This window comes from Lissotriton vulgaris, chromosome 8 (genome assembly GCF_964263255.1).
Source record: "Lissotriton vulgaris chromosome 8, aLisVul1.2, whole genome shotgun sequence".
In the NCBI taxonomy this organism is placed as follows: Eukaryota; Metazoa; Chordata; class Amphibia; order Caudata; family Salamandridae; genus Lissotriton; species Lissotriton vulgaris.
The window spans coordinates 1,346,675,206-1,346,695,379 of NC_141696.1; the positions used below are offsets into that span (position 1 = coordinate 1,346,675,206).

At 44.2% G+C, this 20,174-nt stretch overlaps 1 long non-coding RNA gene across 1 annotated transcript in view; it reads left to right on the forward strand.

Annotated features, from left to right (window-relative positions):
• The first annotated feature begins 7,353 nt into the window (after positions 1 to 7,353).
• LOC147698713 (uncharacterized) overlaps positions 7,354 to 20,174 on the forward strand; it is a 51,883-nt gene continuing 39,062 nt past the window's right edge. Inside the window, exon 1 of the long non-coding RNA XR_015299221.1 lies at positions 7,354 to 7,509. This is a non-coding gene — a long non-coding RNA (uncharacterized LOC147698713). The remainder of the gene's footprint in view (positions 7,510 to 20,174) is intronic.

Consider the following 20,174-nt stretch of genomic DNA (forward strand, 5'->3'; position numbering starts at 1 on the left):
TCACGTAGGGAAAGTCGTACTCGTCGCACACCCTACGCGGATCCTACACAGCATCCAAAAATGGTGGACAGGTACCGAGCAGTGATCGAGAAGGGTGCACTTTGCGTGAGCGACTCAAAAAAAAGAAAAAAACAATAAAGAAAATATTATAAATATATTTTAAAAAATATAAAAATTTACATTTTTTTTATTTTAAGAAAAGTGTAATGTAATTTCCAAAATACGATCTAAAAATAAATAGATTAAAAAAATGTATTAAAATAATATGAAAAAAATAAATATAAGAATTAATATATTTAAAAAATATCATTTTAAAAACCTTTGAAATTCACTGAAAAAACCATAGGTTTGAGGCCTGTTATAGTTAGGAATTATCATTTAAAAAACCTTTGAAATTCACTGAAAAAAACATAGGTTTCAGACATGTTATAGTTAGGGATTAGCATTTAAAAAACCTTAGAAATTCACTGAAAAAAACCAACCATAGGTTTTAGGGGTGTTATAGTTAGCTGTACTGGGTTCAAAGATGCAGCACTGAGTTCTCTCCTGATAACAGGTGAGTAAATCGGAATTCGTAGTTCGGCTGATTTTAGAGGAATATTTGTAAGTTTCAAAAATCGACGTTTAGAAACTTTTAAAGCAAAAAGCAGGCAATGGTAGCCTATGGAAGGAAATTCAAGTTACTGGTAAGTACGGCTAGAATTACTTTTCAGGATCAGTACTGGGCTCAAAGATGCAGCCCTGAGGTCTCTCCTGATAGCAGGTGAGAAAATCAGAATTCATAGTAAGGCTGATTTTCGAACAATATTTTAGACTCTGCATCGGTACTTACTTGTAGGTACTAAAATCTGTCAATAAACACAACAGCTCTTTTTAGAGCCACCCAAGATCTAAACACATAAGCTTGATGTATATCTGAAAAATATTTTTTTTTGTTTTTGCTTGGAGTCGCGCTCCCAACGTGATAGGAGTCGCACACCCAACGCGAGAGAAATCGTGCAGCCAACGTGCTGGAGTCGCGCACCCTACACGTTAAAATTCGTGCACTCAACGCGTGCACACCAGGGGGCTGCACTGAGCGCTGTGCTGAATGTACAACGCCTAAATTTGCTCTTATAACTAATTTCTATTCTCCCCGGGGACCCCATCCCCCGGGGCTCATATATAACATTGTGACTGTGGGGGGAGCCCCAATCCCCACGTTCCCAGCTGGCAACCCGCGTCCTTCGGGACCCGGCATTGCTTTTCCACACAGGGAGCTGCTAACATGTAGCTCCCCATGTGGAAAAGCAAAATGGTTTGCATTTTGAAAGAGAGAGCAAGTTTCCCTGCTCTCTCTTTCAAAATCTAAACCAAGTTTGCTATGACAGTGCGGGAGCCTCGACCCTCGTCCTGCCATAGCAAACAGCAGTGTCCTGGGCGTGGGCACCCCAGGACACTGCAGGAGCTGGCCCTGGGGAGGGGGTGGTCCCGAGGGCCCTTGAGGGCTCCAGGAGGGGGGCCACGTGGCCCTCCTCCCACAACATAAAATGCCTGGGGTGGTGGTCCCTGGGGCTGGGAAAGCCTTTGAGCCCCCTCAACCATTTTTGAGAAAGCCCAAGGGGGTAGTGGTCCCTGGGGCTGGGGGGCCTTTGAGCCCCCCACCCATCTATTTTTCTGGGGGGTGGCAGTTGAGCCCCCCACCGATTTATGTTGTAGCCTGGGGGTGGCGGTCCGGGGCTGGGGTGGTTTAATTAAGCTGCTACTGGACTCAGGCTGAAACCGTGAGCCTAAACTGTGTGTGCTATGCTGTGAAGTCATGTGCTCTGGGTGCTGTGCCACACATGTTCAACTTGTATATGGTGCTTAGGTGGTGTTGTATAGGGAGTGCGAAGGTGAATCAATACGGTATTTGTAAAGTGCTAACTACTCACACCTATGGGTGAGTAGAGCCAGGGATCAAACTAGAGGTCTTTGCTGCAAAGTGAGATGGTCTGGCCCCGTTCAACAGCTGTGTGGAGAATACATTTTGGTGAGGGTCCGGGAGTTGCCGTTATCTGCCTCTAATATAACCGGACTTGGTTGTAAGTTATAGGGTGGCTCTAAAAAGAGCCCTTGTGTTCATTAGTTGGAGCTACATATAAGTGTGGATGCACAGCTTCAAGTTATCACAGAAAACCTGGTTCCCCTGATCTGTGAAGTGTACTCCATAACTTCTGTAGATATCCGCCATATCAAAACTTATGTTGTTGTTGTAGATTGAGCCCATTTTGTGGTCTCTGAGGTAAGCAGACACAGTTTTGTTGACTTTCTTTCGAGATTTTTCAATCTGAGGTCAAAATAGTTTGGACCATTTCCACTTCTTCTTCTGCATATATTGGAATATACAAAGACAGTTTGAGGCAATAGTAACATCAATTTTTAAAAGGTGTCCTTCATAAGCATTTCCAAACCCATCCCAGTCAATGTGCCTAGGTAGTTTCTACCACAGTGCACAATCACGAGGTCAGGGTGTTGGAGATGCAAACAGGTTTTAACCATAGGCAACAATTGGTGACACTTCAATCCTCCCTGTCCAAACCATTTAATGTCCACATTTTGTAAACCGAGGTCTTAGTCAATACGTCTCTGTTCTGCATAACTCTTGCACCAGAAAACATAGCTATGTCCTGCGATCCACACTAGCATTTTGACGGTATGGCTGGAAGGTATGGAAAGTTGTCTGTATGTCATTCAGTTCCTTCGTAGAATAAAAGATATGTTTAAAGCTGGGGAACTAGTTTCTTTTCGCATACAAAACGGTACCTGATTGGGAGATGAAAAGCATTGTTTTTCAAAAGTAGGGTGCACATTCGTTTCGTGGAAAAGCATCTTTGTGATTGGTTAAGAAAAAGCAGTTTGAACATGAAGTACGTATTATAGGATACAATTTGATCAACTCAACCACACCTGCTACTTGCATTTGGAATGCAGTGTTCACACTTAAAACAATTGTGAATTTTTAACCTGCACGTGCCATTAAATGTTCGAGAAAATGTTGCAAAAAAATATTGTTAGGTTTAAAAAAATTAATGAACTTTTAACCTCCACATGGTGTAGAATGTTGTAGAAAGTGTGTTGATAGAATACGTTTCATTTCTGACTTCTATGTGTACTTGACTATTAATAAAATTGTTTATATGGAAAATTAGAAAGACAGTCATAGAGAGAAGTTTTGAAAGCTAAAAGAATCAAGGGAGTATTCTAATGAGTTCTTTATTACCTACTGGTGGTTGCCAATAGGTAGTTATAGAGTTGGGACCGAGCTTCCATAGGAAGAGCATTTTATGTTTTGATTATAACTTTGGCGTCATTTGATGAATCTTCATGACATTTTGAAAACTAATTTGTTATTCATATTAGCTCCTATGTTAAACGTTTGGGGGTGGTTTGTCAAGGGGGGCCGAGATAAAAGGGGGTCCCAAACGTGTTTTCTCCATGTTAATTTCCATAGGAAAGTTTAGACAAGGCTAGAGGTCGAACGGGTGAACTGAATTACCCCAAATTTGGTAGGGAGAAGAGTTTTGGTGCAGAACGCATGCCTTTATTTATTTAGTGTAAAGCCGTTCAGTAGTTTTGGATAAATGTCGAAATTTACAGATATCGATATTTGGTCATTCTGCCATCTGATTGGCTAAGGCGTTACGAGCAGGAGCTTGCTGATTGGACTGTAAGCTTTGTGGTGGAGTGCAAAGCGAAGTAGTCACTGTGACTGGTCTGAAAGTGCGGTGTTGCTCAGAGAGACATGATGCTGATATGATATGGTGCTACACTCGGGTATGAAACCGAGAGCCTAAACTGTGAGGTCATTGCTGTAAAGTGATGTGTTCTGGTGTTTGCAGCATACGTGTGCAAGTAATGTTAGTAGGCGTTTATACCATACAGGGAGTAGGGAGCGAATTACTGACCGCTAATGGGTGTTTGTAGTATACCGTAAGCGGGAAGCGAACTACTCGCGCCTACCAGTGTGAAGACTTGGGGATAAAACCGAGGTGATTGCTGTAAAGGGATGGGCTCTGTGCACTGTAGTATACATGTGCAAGTAGTGTTAGTAGGCGTTTATACCATACAGGGAGTGGGAAGCAAACTACTGACTGGTACTGTGCGTTTATACTATACCGGATGTGGGAGGTGAAGTACTCACGCCTACCGGTGTGAAGACTCAGGGATCAAACCAAGCTGATTGCTATAAAGTGATGGGCTCGGGGCGTATACGATACTAGCCGCTGTAGTGTGTAAGTAGTGGTAGTATGCGTTTATAGTATATAGGGAGTGGGAAGCGAACTACTCACCCTTAGTGGTGTGAAGACTCGGGGATTAAACCGTGAGCCTAAATTGTGAGCTCAATGCTGTAAAGTGATGTGCGCTAGGCACTGTAGCATATCTGTGGAAGTAGTGTTAGTTTGCGTTCATACAATATAGGGAGTGGGAAGCGAACTACTTACCCCTACCTGTCTCAAGACTAGTGGATAAAACCATGAGCTCATTGCTGTAAAGGCATGTGCTCTGTGTAGCATTCCAATGTAAGTCATAGTAGAATGTTAGCATATATTTCTACTAGAATATAAGTATGTAATGTTACAATGCAGAGCTGTCATGAGGGGAGCCTTGCAGAGTTTGTACAAGGTGCTGGAGAAAACGGTTGCCTTGCTGTCTGCTCCTGTTTCAGGTGTCTTGTTTTCTTGTAATACATTTACTTATTGGATCCACTGCTGTCTGAGTAGAGTGTTGTAGAATGGCATAGAGATTAGTAAAGTATTGTAGACTGTAGTAGCATAGAGTGGAGTTCATTCGAGTAGAGTGTTGCACAGTTCAGTGTTGTCGAGTGATGTTTCGTACACTAGAGTGGCAGAGTTTGCACTGCATAGTCTTGTACACTGGAGTGCCATTGTTAGTGAGAACACAGTGCATGGTTAAAGGGTGAGTTATTGTTAGTGCTGTCTGGTTAGGGAGCTGGAAACAGTGTGTATATAGGTGCTCTACTTATAATCATTTGAAGGTGGTGATACATTGTAATAAAGTTATAACTATAACGTTGAGATTTCAGAGGTTTGTGTAGTTTAAGTTTGGTTTGTATAGGGAAAAAGTGTTCCTAAATATAGCTAAGCTTTCACCTTTGTTTTTTTTCATTGAATTTCAATGTTTAAAAAAAAATTCAATTAAATTGCAGAGTCCAATATTGTTGAGTGGAGTGTTGTTATTTTGAGTGTCATACATGACAGTGCAGGAGTGTGTTGTAAAGTCTATTGTCATAGAGTAGCACAGAGTAGAGTAGAGTGGCACAAAAGTCTTTACTGTGTAGTGGCATGGTGTCTCATATATTGGAGTCAATTATCATAGAGTGGAGCAGTGAATTGTACAGTGAACTGGCATGTCATACAGTAGAGTAGGGTGTCGTAGACTGCTATAAAGTGGGGTACAGTGTTTCAGAGTGGAGGAGAGCAAAGTAGAGTGTTGTAGAGTAAAGTATTGTTGAGTGGAGTGTCATTCAGTGTGTAGACTTTAGTGGCGTGTGAGTGAAAAAGAGTGGGATGGAGTAGCATACAGTCAAGTAAAGTGTCATAAGTTGGAGTATACTGTAGGACAGTAGAATGTAGTGGCACGTCATACAGTATTGGAAAGTGTTTTAGATGATAGTAGAGTGGCATACAGTCTAGTAGAGTATTTTAGAGTGTAGTGGTGCATGGTACAGTACAGTGTTCTAGAGTACAGTACAGTGTTGTACATTGGAGTGGCGTAGAGTTGTGTGGCATACACTGTTGTGCTATAAAGTGGATTACTGAATAGTTGAGTAGTTGACTAGGATACAGTGGTACAGCGTACAGCGGAATACCATACAGTGGGGTGTGGAAAAGTGGAGTGGCATAGACTGGAATAGCGTAGAGTGTAGTGGAGTAGGGTATAGCAGATTACTGTAGAGTGAAGTGGCGTACATTATTAATAGTAGTAATAGTTCATTGTACATTTTATTTATTTATTTTATTTATTTGCAAAGTTTTATATAGCGCTGGCTAGACCTGGAGGTATCAGAGCACTTAACATGAGAATCAGCGAGTTACAGGTTACAAAATTACATCAAGTACAGGAGCCAAGTATAGATATAGGAGAAAAACATGAGATTACACAATAATGAGTTATTAGCACGTAGCATAGTCAAGACACACGTCTTGTGGGGAGTAAGATGTGGGGGGAAGGTAAACAGGAGTAAGGAATGCAGATAGGAAACACAATGGGGAGACGAGGAAAACAATTTCCGATTTCCAGCTGGGTAGGTGACAGCCTAGGAGTGAACCAGAGCAAAACTCCTCTATAGCTGCATAGGACATATCCACAGGGCATTGGCCAGGGTTGCTCCAGCACCATGGTAAGTACAGTCAGTGTTGGTTTCCGCCCAGGGAGCATCGTCATAGGTCCATCGAAATCACTGGTCACTGTGTTATTGGGAAGCGCAGTCAGCCCCATCCTCCAGCTCACCCGCAGATTAAAAGTGGTGAGAGGAGAGGTGGAAGGGAACTGTTTCAAAGTCTGCAGATCATCCCCATTCCCAGTTTCAGTATTGAGTCCTAGGCATCTGTGTATGATCCCAGTGGTTGGGGGACCATGGATGCCTCAGGGGCCAATAGTGATGCTGCTCCTGGTAGGCTGTCGGTAAACCTTACCTCCTGTCCATGTCTGGATTAGCGGGGTGTAGAAGCAAGCCCCAAAGTCTGCAGTACTTCCCCACCTTCGCGGGAAGGCATGCTTGCAAACCACATGCGTAGGATCATAACATTGAAATGGCATAGTGTAAAGTTAAGTAAACTTTAATAAATTGGAGTATGTCTCATACAATAGAGTGGAATGATGTGTCTTACAGTGCTAGAAAATGATATAACGTGGAGTAGAGTGGTGTATAGTGGATGATTACAAATTCAGACAGTAGAGTGTGTGGTGATAGAGTGGCATACAGTCTAGCAGAGTGGTATAGAGTGTAGTAGAGTTTTGTAGAGTGGCGGTATATAGTGTTATAAACGAAATTGAGGCCCTAACAGGTACTCTGTCTCAGAGGCACTAATCCTTTGTATCACAGAGACAGGCAGGCCCTTTCACAAAGACAGGCAGGCCCTTTGACCTAGATTAGCCCTCCCTTCACAATAACAGGCAAACAGAGAGGCTGTCATCTTATCTGATCACTGTGTGCTCTGTGCCCAGAAGACGGTCCATCCTTAATACGTAATCTCCATGTCTAACAGTGACTAACCTATGTCACAACAGATTCTTGGAAACAGACCAAGAACACATCTTCCTCTGACCAACATTACGCCAATCCAAGACACCTTTCTAGTATAAGTATACCTCCCTTTGCCCAAGCAAACCAGAGGAGACAGAGACTTCCAGGGCGTCACTCTGCCCGAGGCACTGCAACCTGCGTCATGCCACAGCTCCAGCTGGCAGAGGTCCATCACCCATCTGTGGGTGTCCAGCTCAAGATCATGATGAAGTCCCACTAAGGTAAAGGGGTTAGACTAACTCCTAGGGGGATTCTTGGGTCTCTAAGACCTACATACATGCTAGGTACACTTAGGTACATCTAGTTAGGCATCATAGGGGTATAGGCTTTATCTTAATGCATTCTGTATTTCATGTATTTGTTCATTACTATTGCAAAATGGTAGAACTATACAAAGTCTTTTTATTTAACTGCACTGCTGGCCATAATTCTCTGCTACTGTCCAACAGTTGTGCAGCACATATAACCAGTACTAGAATAACAACTGTGCAATACATTTTATTGTAAACACACCGACTGTTTCTTCTATGTACTTCTCTGAGATGAGTGACTGAATGAAAAGTAGTATATTGTTTCCATGATCCTGAGGGATGTGGGTTTTATGTTATGTGGTTGCCAATAGCTATTCCCTTCTTGTCTTCAAGAAGTTTCTAGTGGCCTCTGAGCTAGCTGGTACACAGTAATTAAGTTTAATATACATAATAGGGGCATACAGACCTCAGTCCTATGCCAAGCCTATTGTGTATGTTATTCCAATGCACAGAACCTATAAGGGATATAGGAACTACACTACAATAAAGCTATATAGAGTTCAGGAGAGTACACTGTAGTGGCCCAGAGTAGAGAATTTTACTGTGGAATAGCATACAGTGGAATGGCGTACACAGGAATGTCATAAAGTGGAGTGAAATACAGTGGAATACCATAGAATGGAGTGGCATAGCATATAGTGGAGTAGTTTACAGTGGATTGGCGTACAGTGGAGTGACGTTCAGTGTAGTAGCATACAGTTGAGTGGCGTACAGTGGAGTAGTGTAGACCGGAGTGGCATACAGTTGAGTGGAGTAAAGTGTAATAACATACAGTGGAGTGGTGTTGAGTGCAGTGACATCCAATGCAACAGCATAGAATGCAGTGGCATTCAGTGGAGTGCGAGAGAGTGAATTACCATACAAGAGAGTGGCGAAGATCGAAGTTGCATACAGTGCAGTAGTGTGATGAGGAGTGGTATAGAGTGGAGTGGCATACAGTGGAATAGCATAGAGTGGAGTACAGTGGAGTGTCGGAGAGTGGAACAATGTACAGTGGAGTGGCGAACAGTGGAGTGGCATAGACTGGAGTGGCATACAGTGGAGTGAAGTAGAGTGGAATTACATGCAGTAGAGGGCAAGAGAAGAGTGGCCTCCAATGGACTAGTAGAGAATGGAGTGGCATAGAGTGGAGTGGTGTGCACTGGAGTGTCACGGAGTGGAGTAACTGATAGTGGAGTGGGATATGGTAGGACAGCGTAGAGTGAGTGGCTGTCTTGGTCAAAGGCTGTGGCTCTAGGAGCTCTACAACTTTACCATTATTCTGCAGAGGCCATTAGTGTTGTGCCAAGAAACTATGTGGTAAGCTTCATTGACGCTAAACCACAGCTAAGTCCTGGTGGCACTGTCCCTTGATGTTCTCCTGGTAATGACGTTGCCGCCACCTGTACAGTTTACTGTGTTTTCCAGACAGCCTGCCCTCAGATGCTTGTTGGTGGGTATTGTGCTATCCCAGTTCTGCTTGGTGCCATTGTCACATATGCTGCTATGTACATATTTGTTGGCATGCTTTATTTATGTTTTTTATTTCTCCTTTGCTGTGCTGTTTGTAGTGCATGGGTCACAGTCCTGGTAATCTCACAGGCCTATTACCATGGCCTTGAGCACTATAACTACATTTCGCAGCTGAACGGGCCGACAGCCATATTGGGAGGGGCCTGGGTTTAAGACATGCACAGCCCATGACCGCATGCTTGCAATTCGTCTGCGGGCTTGAGTACCAGCCATGCTCAGGACTCCAATCTTCTGCAAACAGGGAGGGCCCGGAGTTTCCAGGCGCCCGACATACACTGCTCAACAGGTGATTCAAAAAGCTGCATTAAAGACAGTGTTTGGCATTTTTTCACAGACCAAGGTGATGTTACAAGCTCAAATTGATCTCAGGGGTAAGAGCGCATCACGCAAGCCATAGAACAGATGTCAGAGAGCATAATTTTTGGAACAGTTTGAAACTGCATTCCTTGTACAGGACCTGCATATATTCAATGACAGTTGGGGAGTATTATCTATATCAGATTGGCTACAGCAATAACCAGTTGCTACTTCGAGACCCATTTGAGGGCTCCAAAAGGGTGGAATCTGGTAGGTGAGACTGTTTAATAAGCCCTACGTGTATAGATGTAACTAATTACTGTGTGCAAGACAGCTTCACTCTTGTTTTCTACATTATGTTTATCATTATCTTCTAGCCATGTACCAACCCATCACTCTTCAGTAAGACATCAGAACCACATCTATGTGAATACAAGTGATTGAAAGCTACTCTGGTCTTTTCTTACAGGTTTCCCTCCCCAACATCCTTTCCCCCCACCTGGCCTTTCCAGCAGTTTGCACCAAAAAGGCATTCAGACATATTGCTGGCCGGAGATAGACTTTCTGGCATTGAGGACGTTCCGAGGAATCATAGAAGTTGCCAGTGATGTACAGTGGAGTGGCGTATAGTGGAATTGTGCATTGTGGAGTAGCCTACAATGCAGAAGCATACAGTGGAGTTGTGCAGACCTGAGTAGCATAAACTGGAGTGGGGTAGAGTTTAATAGCATAAAGTGAAGTGGCATACAGTTGAGTGGCGTCCAATAGAATAGCATTAAATGGAATTGCATAGAGTGGAGTGGCAAACACTGTAGTGGTGCACTGTCGAGTAGAATACAGTGCAGTTTCATAGAGTGAAATGGCATGCAGTGGAGTGTTCTAGATTAGATTGGAATACAGTGGAATAGCATACAGTGGAGTAGTGCAGTAGAGTTTTCGCACAATGGTGTGGAGGACAGTGGAAAAGCATATATGAAAGTAACGTACAGTGGAGTGGGCATAGATTGGAGTTGTACACAGTTCAATAGCACAGAGTGGACTGGCATAGAGTAGAGTAGTGTACAGTGTAATAATGTAGATTGGAATTTTGCACTGTAGAGTGATGTAGAGTATAGTGGATTAGCATATAGTGGAATGGCATATAGTGGGGTGGCGTCCAATGAAATAGCTTAGAATGGAGTGGCGTAAACTGGAGTGGCATAAACTGGAGTGACATACAGTGAGGTAGCATACAATGTAGTGACATACAGTGGAATAGCATACAGTGGAGTGGAGTACAGTGGAGTCTCATACAGTGGAATAGCAAAGAGTGGAGTGGTATCCAGTGGAAGGGTGCAGATTGGAATAGCAGCTAGTGGAGCAACGGATGATGGAGTGGCATACAGTGGGATGGCATACACTGAAGAGGCACAGAGGGGATTTGTGTTCAGTGTAATAGTGTAGAGTGGGGTGGTGTAGAGTAGACTCTTGTACTGCAGAGTGGCATAGAGTGTAATAGCATATAGTGGGGTAGTGTACAGTCGAGAGGCATACAGTGCAGTGGATAACCTGGAGAGGCATACAGGAGAGATGGGTGGAGTGTAATAGTATACAGTTGAGTGATGTACATTGGAGTGGCATCCAATGGGATTGAGTAGAATGAAGTGTCATGGAGTAATGCCATACACTGGAGTGCTGTAGAGTGGAGTCGCGTATAGTGGAGTGGCATGCAGTAGAAAAGCCCACAGTAATGCTGAGTGGAATGGCATACAGTGAAATAGCATAGAGTGGAGTGGCGTTACGTAGAATGGCGTAGAGTGGGGTAGTGTCCAGTGGAGTGGCATAGAGTGGAGTGACTTAGACTTGAGTGGCATACAGCAGAAGAGCACAAAGTGTAAGTGAGTAGAGTGTAGTGGCATGGAGTGGAGTTGCATATAGTGTAAAAGCATAGAGTGGAGGGGCGTACAATGGCATCTAATACAGTGTAGAGGAATTCCTATGTCTAGGAATCTTAACTATAACTACAGAGTGGCAATCAGATTTAATGTGACTTCTTTTTTTTTCTCTGTTGTATTTTTATGCATTTGTTAATTTTTAATTTCTGTAATCATGAGCCCATAAATGTGTCATTCAGTTGTTCATGCAATAATTCTGAAAACTTTACATTTTCAGTCTCATTTCTTTTTTGGGATTATTGTGCTATATATGAAGCCTAAAGGGAATGAAAGCCAATCTATGTTGTTGTTATAGAAAGTTTGATTATTTTTTTCCAAGTGAACAATTTCTTTAGGCCTGGACAGAGCTCGCAGAGTTGCTCAACGCAAAGTTCCGCAAACAGCCCCAAAAACTCAACTTTGCTCCACTGAGTAGCACGAGCAGGAGGAGCTGCTAGACATACCTGTTCTGTTTTTATCTTCTGGACAGTGAAAGCGCATTTTCGCAACAAAAACTGCACGCAAACTTCACCATGCGTTTTGCATGGGTGCATTCATTTAGTTTTCTTTGCATGGTGCTAGGCCTGTGTTTTTCAATCCACCCTTAATCTCTTCAATTCTCCCCCATCTAACACACCAACCCCTCATTTTATTTATTGCATCAGTGGGTGTGTTTGTGTTTGTGTATTTTACGTTTTTGTAATTCTTTTGTGGTTTTTGTGACTTTTTTGAACTTTCTAAAGTTTTCCCTTTACTTTATTAGTTTTTCCTGTCTTCCTTCCTTTTCCTGATTCTTCTCTTTTTCTTCCCCCACCAAGTATCATAGCAGAGCAGGGCAAGCAAGGGAACGGAGGAGCCAGGGATTGACCTATCCGTATAACTTGGACGCAACCAAGCCTGTGCACAGGTTGTGTATAATTCTTCTATTCCTGTTGTTGTTGCCACCAGTGTTCTTATTGGTGGTGTTGGCTGCTGTGAGACAACAGGACTGTCCTCTCTGGAAGTTGAAGGCAGCACCCCAGAACTTCTTTCCGTAAGTGAGACTTTATGTTCCAGCCGATCTTCTACCAGGACTCTGGCTCAATCAAAAATTCACAGCTTGTATTTTGAAACATCCCCTTCAAATGTCACATACATACTCTTTGGATGACACAATGTCTCTTTGCAGCCTTGTATTCTCATTGGTGCAGAGACAAAATATTGACGTGGAAATACTGATTTGCATTAATATAGAGTCAAGAATTTCGATGGTGTAAAATATCAAGGTACGTTTTTTCGTAGTTAGAAAATATCAATTTGTTTGTAATGCAAAAATACCGATTTTATACATTTCGATGCCAAAAATATTGTTGTAAATAATATTGTTTTTTCATGTTAGTATTTTATTTTTTTCATTTAGTATTAGCTATTATATGTTTTAGAGATAAAAAAATATATGTTAAAAAGTTTGTTTTATTTTTTGTTAATTAAGTTTTAGGAGCGGGGTTTGGGGTTTATAGGGGATAAGGGTGGGGCGTAATTTAATTTTTGGGATTAAAAGATATATTTTTTACATTTTGTCAAATTTTATGAGTGGGATTTTGTGTTTATAGGGGATAAGGAGGGGAGTGATTTAAAAGAAGAAAAATATTTTAAAATGTTTTAAAAATATTTCAAATTGTTAGTTGTAGGATGTTGTATTTATAGGGTATAAGCATGTGGAGTATTTCTAATTAAAATAGAAATATTTTTAAAAATCTGTAAAGTTTTTGTAGTTGGTTGTTGTCTTTATAGTGAGTTACGTGGGAAGTAATTTGAAAAATGTATTTGTAAATGTTTCAATTTGAGAGAATTTAGTAGTGTGATGTTTATTTTATAGGAAATAAGGGTAAGTAGTTTTTAAATGTTGTTTGGAAATATTTTTTTTTAAAGTAAAAAATGAATATTTATATTTTTAGTTTAAATTTGAAAATGTAAATTTGAAAAAAAATTACTATGTTGAGGTTATCTTCATTTTTGAATACATATTTTAATATTTCTTTGTAATTTAGGGGCTCATTAGGATGGCGGGAAGAGGCACAACCCTGGTGCTGGCGGAAAATTTCATTTTTCGCACTCTAGCAGCGGTACTCGTGCCCGCCATATTACAAAGGGCAAACATAGCCCATTTTCCGTCCGCTGCCGGGTTATGTGAACTGCCTCATATTTGCAGCTGCCTCCGAGGCGAAGGGAGCCAATGGAGACAAATCGTCTTGCGGAATGAAGTCCCGCCTGCCATACAAATCACGATGCCGCAAATAGGCCATTACACCGCAGAGAATCCACCCACCCAGAGACGGCAGAAGCACGACAGCGGAGCGCGAAACCAGACTCCCGATCCCCTCCACCCGGTCCTGAACGCAATAGACCTAGCTCTTCAAGCCATTCTGCTGTTGTACCTCATCCACTACCTGCAATTAATGCTCCATCATGAACAACACCGCAGGTATGCAAATATACAACTCCGCACATAACCACAATACACAACTCCTGTGCTGACATACAGTTCCTGTCCACGTCAGACACTCTGGTTGGGACTTGAACATATCCGCTACTGTACCCACACATGCCTGCCTGTCAGGAAATCACCCCTCCGCATCCGGGTCACCCATCAACCTTAAAATCACTGCAATATCCCGGTCACGTCACCGCAGCTGTGAAGACGTGGAAAAACCTGCAAACAATGTAGTACGCAGGGCCGACGCCAGGCATGGGCAGTCTGCAAAGGTTTACAGGGCTCCATCTCCACCCTCCCCACACTACTCAACACACACCCATTTGGGCACATACTGTGTGCTCTTCCTGTGCCCCTGCTGCACAATTAACCTGCCAGGTGTACCCAGACCTTGCACCTCACACACCAAATGACAAGGGAGCCTGACTTGGAAGGTGGGGGTCAAGAGGAACACCTTGCACAGAAACTCAGGGGCTGGACAACCCTCCTCCTCACACCTACCTCCCACTCATGTCAAGAAAATTGAGTATGATAACAAAATAAAGACTCACACTGCCTATGAACATCCACTGAACTGTTCACACTGCCTGTCAAGTCGCAAACAAACACCCAACACTGAGACCCAGACACATACTCATACCATAGGCAGCAGCAATGGACGACAAGAAATGGGCCAGCCAAAAGGGAAGTGGACAGCGCTGGAAAACCATGGAGTAAGCCACATAGAATCAGTACATCACATGCAAGGGAAGGAACATATCACACCACCCTCAGGCCATCAAATCAGACCTGAGTGGCACAGTGAGTGAATGTAAACAACAGTGACCTCTGCGCAACAACTCAGGGATACATCACGGCATGTTCAACACTCCGTCCGCCATCCCCTTTGGTTTTGCTTTGTTCGCCCTAAGTTGTCAGGGTATGCCCAGACGTGGGTCCCTTGCTCACTTTGCCACTGAATTCAAACTAGCCTGGCTGATGATTAGCCAGAACGGTCCCAGGATTCTTGTTTACGGTCCAGGGAATACATGGCTTGGCAGTTCGGGCTCGACTGTTCCCATGAGGCACAGGGTCAGACTGATTTGCATATGGCCATGTCTGAACTGGGGTGGCGGAGTGAGCTAAAAAATGATGATGGATTAAACCCATTTGACTGGGGGTAAGTGCATGCAATGTTCAACACTCCGTCCATCATCCCCTTTGGTTTTGCTTTGTTTGCCCTAAGTTTGCAGGGTATGCACAGACATGGGTCCCTTGCTCACTTTGCCACTGGATTCAAGCTAGCCTGGCTGATGACGGCTGATTAGCCAGAATCCGGTCCCAGGATGCTTGATTCAGATCCAGGGAAGACATGGCTTGGCAGTTCGGGCGGGACTGTTTACATGAGCCACAGGGTTATATTGATTTGCATATGGCCATATCTGAACTGGGGTGGCGGAGTGAGCTAAAGAATGATGATGGATTAAACCCAGATCAGTTGACTGGGGCTGATTGCTTGCAATGTTCAACTCTCCATCCATCATCCCCTTTGGATTTGCATTGTTTGCCCTAAGTTGGCAGGGTATGCCCAGACGTGGGTCCCTGGCTCACTTTGCCACTGGATTCAAGCTAGCCTGGCTGATGATGGCTGATTAGCCAGAAACCGGTCCCAGGATGCTTGTTTCTGGTCCAGGGAAGGCATGGCTTGGTGGTTCAGGCTGGACTGTCTCATGAGGCACAAGGTAAGACTGATTTGAATATGGCCATGTCTGAACTGGGGTGGCGAAGTGAGCTAAAGAATGATGCTGGATTAAACCCTGATCAGTTGACTGGGGGTGAATGCTCGCAATGTTCAACACTCCGTCCATCACCCCCTTTGGTTATACATCAAGGCAAGCCATGCATAGGCACAGGAATGATAGGAATTGTCTGAAGTCATACAGTGGCCAACCACACATCTAACTCAACATGTGTATGTCATCAGTACAACACACATAGCCAATTGTCACACTCCTTGACTGTCAGACACAAGTAGGACCTTCACTCATAACCATCCTCCTCCCACCTCAGACCTGCAACACTCAAAACCTGTGAGAAATACACATAATGATCAAAATGGTATCCTGTGAGTTCAATGACAACCAATCACATTCCCGGTGGTGCATCCACAAACATCACACTTACACTCAGGGATGTCTGAACCAATGCTGACAAAGAAACAATAGCCAAACACAAAGCTGACAAACAACATCCACAGAAGGAAGTACAACAAGCGCACACATTGGTAGCCAAACAGTTGAAAGGAAATATGACCCTAGACAGAACAGGAGTGCACAACATTGTCACGCAGGGCAAATGCACAGACACCATACCTCAACACAAACAAGAAGTGCATCCTCAGAAATCAGTCATGAACACTAACTGGGATCAATGGGACAATAAGCTAACACAGACAGAGACCCCACACAACTCAATTCAATTCAATAATAACTTTATTCGGTAGTTTAAAAAAAAACACCATAAAAGTTCACAATGAACAAGTTACAGAATTTACAAAGATTAAAACCAATATATAAAAATACATTTGTTAGAAGAAACATTTAAAAGGAGGAACAACATCTCAGTTTATGTAATTTTCGACCTTGTCATAAGATACAGCTTTCCTATTGTCTGGCATTCTTTCATTTATGCGGTGGTATTATGTGGCTCATACTCAGAGATTCGTGCGATGACGTATGCAAAATTTGAGAAAGCATACAATCGCTTTAGCATAGTTTTCATTTTCGAGATACTAAAGTGCCAGATATGCAGGGCGGCACTGTCGAAGTCCCCAGATTTTCAGAATGGGCAATATCCAGCGTTTACGGGGTTCAGTAAAAAACTTACAGAATAACATTGTATGTATCGTTGTTTGTGGGGACACTAGGTCACATGGACACATAGAAAATGTGGATGTCCAGACGTCTTGCTTTGGAAATACAACCAGTAAATGGAACAAATCAAATCTAAAACGGGGGAGCAACATTTTTTCATACTGTGTTAGGGTAAAGTTCAAGTAGGGTTCAGTGGTAAACACAGTCTGCGCTAATAAAGAATGTTGAACAGATGGTTTATGGATCTCAGATAGTAATTGTAACTGACGCAGGTGTACAAGACACTCTCTTTTTAGATCCTTTTTCGAGATTTCATTTATCAGTAACAGGTGATCAAAAAACTTCCTATGACCTAGATCTGTTAATAGCGCTTTAACATATGATAACCATTTAATTTTCTTACAATGATCGAGTGTTAAAATATCTTGAATAATCGCCCTAGTTAGTTGGCATTGCTCAGTAACCCATATTCAACGCCACAGCATTATTGGTTGCATTTTTATAATGTCTGTAATATAGTCAATGCCCAACTCTGTGTGACAAGCATAGGTGGAGCAGCTTTTAGGTACCGCTAACAAATATCTCAAAAAGGAATTCTCGACTTTTTGTATTGAGTCCACATTTGCAAAGCCCCATATCCCCGCCCCATATGTTGCCGTGCTTACACATTTTGCGTTATATATTTGTAACAGTTCTTTTGGTGGTCGCTGCCCCAGTCTTTGTGAAAACATTTTTAACGAAGTTGTTTCTCGCAAAAATGAGAGCTTCCTTGCGTTAATAGCTGGGTTCCATTTAAATTTTTCGTCAATGACAATCCCTAAATAGGGATACGTTGTGGACCTGTCCAATTGGTCACCCTGTACATATAATATCCGTTTTTTTGCATTTCTTTTCCCCCCGCATGCATTGTGTATGTTTTCTTTGCGTTTAATTTCAAATTCAGACTTGCCATAAAGGCACAATATCTATTCAAGGCCAGCTGTAATTCATTTGGTGTTCTTGCTAAGATAACGGCATCGTCGGCATATAGGAGCGCTGGTATCTGTTGACGCGCTATTAAGGGAAGATCTTTGCTGCCTTGAAGCATGGCAACCTCCAAGCCGTTAGTGTAAAGGGTGAATAGAAAGGGGGCCAGTACACAACCCTGTCTGACCCCCTTTTCCACCTTAAAAGTACTTGTGAGCTCACCTCTCACCCCGAATCTTACCCTGCCTGTAGTACCTGTATACAACTCTCTGAGAAAGTCCACAATTGGAGGGTGAACTCCCATTTTCAAGATAATACTCCACAGCGTTGAGTGTGCCACGCAATCAAACGCTGCGGAGAGATCGACGTATACCATATGGAGAGAGGACCCTTTAGCTTCCACATATTTGCCCGCAATAAGGGACAAATTTAAGGCCTGGTCAACTGTTCCCAGCCCCTCCCGGAAACCATATCGTAGATCTGAAATGATGTTATGATCAGTAGCCCACTCCTGGAGTCGCTCGAGAAGTATTCGCCCTGCCATCTTCCCGAGCGAGTCCAGGAGGGAGATCGGCCTATAGCATGTTGGACTGTTTCGATCCCCTTTTTTAAATATGGGTACCAACATCGATGTTCTCCAAGAATCTAGTAAACCCACTTCATTAGTGGCATTCAGGACGTTGGTCAACAGGGGAGTCCATAGATATGGGAGGTGTTTAAAAATGTCAACAGGGACACCGTCCGGGCCAGGAGCTTTGGCTGTTTTTGAAGATTTTAAGGCTTTTTGGACCTCTTCGTGAGAGAACTGAAGTTTTATTGGGTAAATGACCTGTGTCAAAGGGTCAGGATGATCTATGTCTACTATAGCATCTTTGGAAAAAACTTTTGTGAAGTACCTCACTGTTGCTTTTTCCTAGCCTGTTTATGGAACCTGGTGTTGGTGATTTTAGGCCTCTGCGCACTTTTTCACTGTGGTACAGTGTAAAGTGCTTGAGCTCTCTGTATGTGTGGTGAGTGACCTGCCCTCCCATAGGAATGAATGGGGAATATGTATGCCCATGGTAGTTCCTGATGTGTGAGGAATGCAGGGGCGAGTTTGGTATGTATGAACTTGTGAGAGTGAATGCTGCAAAATGATGTATGCTGCATGACTGTGTCTAGTCTAGAAGTACTACTTTTGGAAGTTGGCATATTTGTGTAAGTTGGTGCTAGCGTGTGATTGGCTGGTGAGCCTGGCCCAGAGTGCCTGGGCCTGCTTGTGGATTGACTGTCTGGTTTGAGGATGACAGGGGCTGGAGAGCCCAGGAGGTTGTCTTGAGTCAGCCCATGGATGAAAGGCAGCATCTGCTGCCAGGGAAGTGGGAGGAGATGGCACCTGATAGTGAAGGGCTGTGCCTGCCTGACTACAAAGCTGGCTCCACCTCCCGCTGGGCGACTGGCACCTCTGACCCTGATACTGAAGGGGACTTCCGTCTAAACAGGTCCAGCTGGTTCTCACACTGAGACTTCAAAGGCTTCAAAGACTTTTCTGTGTATAAGAAGGGGCTGTGTCCCCTTCCAAAATGTTCTTGTTTCTGACTTGAATCTTCCAGGGGCATGCTGCTGCTGGGGCTCAGGGGAATCCCTGGGCCCTGCCCAGCTCCTGGACCTCTGATGGACATTCCTGGACTCCTGGGGGACCCCTCTGCCTTGCTGGGCTGTGGGGGGGACTTTGCTTGCCCCCTTGGAATCTCTGGGACCGTGTTGCAGCATGGAGGAGCTGCATTTGCCTGCAGGAAGCGCTGTGCTTCCCCCTGAGCGCCTGGGAGCGCTCTGCCTGATTTCTAGCGCTGTAGAGCGCTTTATTTGGATTATAGCGCTATGGGTCGTCATTTAGCGCTGGGAGCGCTTTATTTACATGGCGAGTGCCCACCTCGCTTATTTTTGACTTTTATTTATTTTCGGCTGCCCTCGCCGATATCTTTATTGCCTGCCAGCCTGCCTGACTGAAAACGGGCCGCCGCCGCAGCCCGAGAGGAGTGAAGCTGCCGAGTAATCACCGCCGGTCCCGAGTGAGGAGAGGAGCGGCTGAGGCGCGAGGCACATTGTCGGTGCCTGCCCCCACCGCCAGCAGAGAAGAGCCGCCGCCCGGAGGAGCCGCCCCTGAGGCCCGGTGAGTCTGGGCTGGGGCCGGGCGGAGTGGGGCAGAGCAGGGGAGGGGCGCCGGGACACATTGTCGGTGTCCGCCCCCCCCCCCGCAGTAGCGCGAGCTCGCGCTCGATGTGGGAAGCCATGAGGGCTTCAAGGGCGGCCCCGGTTGGCAGTGGGCCGCCCCAACGTGATTGAGAGCCTGTGGAGGCTCCCACAACCCGGGGGCAATATTTGTGCAGAGTCCCCCGTGAGGGACTCCAACGGAGCGAGGACGCTTTGGGCGGCCCCGCTTGGCAGTGGGTCGCCCCAACGTGTATGAGTCCAGAGAGGCTCTAGGGGGCCATTTCTTTTGATTTACGAGCCCCGCGAGGCTCAAGGGCCCTTTTGTCAAAAAGGCACAGAGTCAGGGCGGCCCCAGTTGGCAGCGGGTCG